A 3,762-nucleotide genomic window follows, 5' to 3' on the forward strand; every position below is an offset into this window, starting at 1 on the left:
AATACCATTCAATTAAGTTCAACATTCACTCTGATTTCACACTATGTGTTCAGATTGAATGCTTCAGTGAAGGTGTTTTAGGGTTAAAGAATGTAGGTGAAATGAAGAGAAGTTAAAGTCTATCGCCAACATTTATGGGTTGTGTCAAAGAGATAATGTCAAAATTATAAACCAAATAAGAAAAGATCTTATTTTCTAATTAGTCTCGTTTACAACATATCTTTAATTTGTCTGACAGGAGGGGGTTTTCTCTTTAAGTACAAGAGGAATTAAACATTTGAAACATAATTATACACTGCTGCTGTATGTACTGTAGTCAGTCCGCGAAAACACTCACCCTCAACCTGCATTGCACTTTTTTTGGATTTCACCCCATAATGCTCTTAACAGCCTCCAGAATGGGCACAAACTTTATGGCATCGAGCCATAGGTTATCTGCGTGGGTAGCGATTGTAACAGGGATAGCGAAAACATACTGTAAGAGAGCAAGAGAGCAAGAATCTGTTACAGTAAGTGAGCTAATGCTCTGAAAGGAAACACAACATGACTTGTGGCTGGTACATAACATTATGGTTTATTGGTTGTGGCTACTGTCTGAATTTAGTATCTCTTCGTCTTAAACAATGGACTCCTGCCTGCATGATTGCTGAACATTGGAGCAAAATGTGTTGTAAATAAATACAATACATTTGTTCTTCTCTTTTGTTAAGGTTTTCAAATGTGGCATTTAGCATTTATAATTGAAAACATGTTTTTCTTTATATTCAACTGCATTGTACACGGACAATATCTTATAAAATACAATCTATATGTGGCTACTTGTGCTCAGGAATGAGGAAAATATAACAAACAACAAAAAAGAGCCAAAATGGCCCTTGATTCTTTACAGTAGTAGTTTGCAGGCCAGAATTGCATGTAATACACTGCTACTATAATGAGAGAAGACTTTGTTTCAGTGCATTGTACATTATACAGTATGTTTGTATAATGATGGGTGAATCATGAGCTAAAAGTATCCGCTCAGCAGGTCATCTGTCAGGGTTGCTGACAGTACCAGCTGGCCCGTTCTAGCTGCCAGGGGTACAGGCAGGTTAGAGGGTGGGCCTCCCACAATCATGGTTCTCCTTTTTTATATCAGGGGCTGGAAACACAGCCAAGCCTCGAGTTGGTGGTGTGCCTTGCTCCAGAACAACAGCATAATTGATCCAAAAAAAACAACAGAAGGAAAGGAGGAGCAGATTGCCCACGCAGTTATTCATGTCCAGCACATTACTGCAGGTCTTGAGTTCAAAGTGGGTCAAGGATGAAGTATCAGAATCATAGAGGCTACAAGATCAAAGGTGTGTGAGCGTGTGTATTAGTGTGTGCGTATTAGCCAGTGAAGGTATTTTGTAGTCAGTAAAAAATGATGGAAGTGTGGAGATGATACAAAATTGAAAGCCTCCTGGACATGGCAGCCAGAATATGGGTGCGTATATGGGTTTCACCTGATTGCTTATCTGTGAATATGTCCTCAAATAGTTCCTGCAGCATGTGTGACACAGCAGGACTGAAAACATTACCTAAACAAAGTTCACTGTTAAAGAGAGAAATAATTTTTACAAGATGAGGATACTTCATCTGTGCTGACACTTGACAAACAAAAGTCATTTTACCGTCAAGTTATCACAAGTTTTGCACAGTTGTAACCTGTGACAGGAGAATGACATTTTACAGTTCTTCAGTGAGAACCAACAGGTACATCTTTTCTCTTATCGCCAGTGATGACTTCAAACATAAAACATTATTTAATGAAATAGAGCTAATTGTGAGATCCTTTGCATCTCCTTTGATATACAGTTAAGCAATCACAAACATGACTGTATGCAATTTAAAAATTAGGAATTCAATTTCCAAGCTGAATATGTCTCATTCTTTTTCTTTATTTGCTTTACTTTTGATTTGATTCATTTTTTTTATGATTAAGGCTTAAAATTGATTAAATAAATAGTTAATTTGGAAATTTTGTTTATTCGCTTTCTTTCAGAGAGTTAGACGAAGAGAAGATCAATACCACTCATGTTTGTGCATTAAGTACAGAGCTGGAGCCTGGACACCGCTAGCTTAGCTTAGCATAAAAGACTGGAAGCAAGCTAGCGCTCTTCAAAATTAAAATATACAAATACTAGCACCTATAAAGCTCATAATTTACATGCTGTATGTTGTTTGTTGAAACGGTATGTAAAAAAAGTAAGGTTTCCCCTTGCTTCCAGCCAGGCTTTATGCTAAGCAAAGCTTATCATCTCCTAGCTCTAGCTTCATACTTAACACACAGACATATAACTATTAAGCTAATATATCAAAGCAACACCAAAGCAATTTTCCTATTTGGTTCCCCTACAGGTTGGAAGCGGAATTGTCCATTACCGCTGTCGTATGTCTCATTCGAACTACAGATCCGCTAACCGATCTGGCAAACTTGAATGGTGTGGTTATAGCCGATAGAGGGCCGCAAAGCGAATGCAGAAGTGCCGTTCACCGTGTTACGAGTTGATGAACCACTGAAACGATTTTGGAAACATTATTTTAAGGTAGAAAAGAATCTTTGGTCTTGTTTTAAGTCACAGCACAATTCATCTGTTTACCAGGCCTATGGGCAAAAAAATTAAAAATATATAGTGAAGACGTACACATTCATTGCTCAGTTATATACGAAAAGATTCCTTTCCTCACTTCAGAAATTAAATTGTAATGAGCCAAGGAGGTTAAAGCAGATCCAAAAACAAATAAATGAAAGCAAATCCAAAACCTTGAAGGAGGGCATGATTATGTCTGTCCAAAAGTAAGGCTCTATTTTTCCAAGATAATTACCTGCCGTGAGACACTTTAAGGGTTGACAATTAATTTCCTGATGTAGCGACATATCTTGATTGGCTTTAGTATTTGAGGATTCTCTCAATAGATCATTTTCAGAAATAGAATAATCATGTTTGGCACTTTGTAGGTAAAACCACCGGCAAGTGAAATCGGTGAGCCGATCAGGGAGCCTGGAGTTTATTTTGGCAGCGTACCTCTGCATCCCAGCAGCGCTGAGGGTGAGAAGCCAAGCAGTCAGCTGTGAGGAGTGCCAAGGTAAAAACTGCGGATGCATCATTAATTTATCCCAGTTTACGTTGTGGCTAAGAGTTCAAAGCTTTCTTTTTTGTTTCTCTGCGTGTGTCCTCTGTCTTCCCTCTGGCCCTGACCAGCCTGGCCTTTTGGACACTGGAGGCAGGTGGAGTAGCAGGTCAGGACAGAAGAGAAAGCAGCATGGATCCTGCCAGTCACACAAGGCCCAGAAGACTGAGTGGCCAGGCCCTGCAGGACCAACTGGCAGATGGCTGCCTCAGGATAATGACCAGGTGACATCTGCAGAGTGAATAAGCCATCAGGCTTACAGACTCACCTTGACCCGCCAGGGAAGCCAAGCTGCCCATTCTCAATCTCCTCCTGCAATTCCCTCAGGTTACGCCCACAAACCGAGAAGTGTAACAGAAGTTTATTAATTTACTAAGTTTCTCAACTCCCCGAAATAAGAGGTGTGAGAAAGTCTTTAAAAAAACATTAACAGATTTTATGTGGGTGTTTGAATTGAGTTTACTTTTATTCACTAGAGATTTGGTCGCTGCCTCTATCAATGCCAAAGAACGTGAAGTAAATTTGTCTCTTCTTTTTTGTTCTTCTGTACTTTTCTGTGATTCCAACCAAAACTCCTTAAATACCAACAGATTGTCAGACAAAACT

This window comes from Sander lucioperca, chromosome 15 (genome assembly GCF_008315115.2).
Source record: "Sander lucioperca isolate FBNREF2018 chromosome 15, SLUC_FBN_1.2, whole genome shotgun sequence".
NCBI lineage: Eukaryota > Metazoa > Chordata > Actinopteri > Perciformes > Percidae > Sander > Sander lucioperca.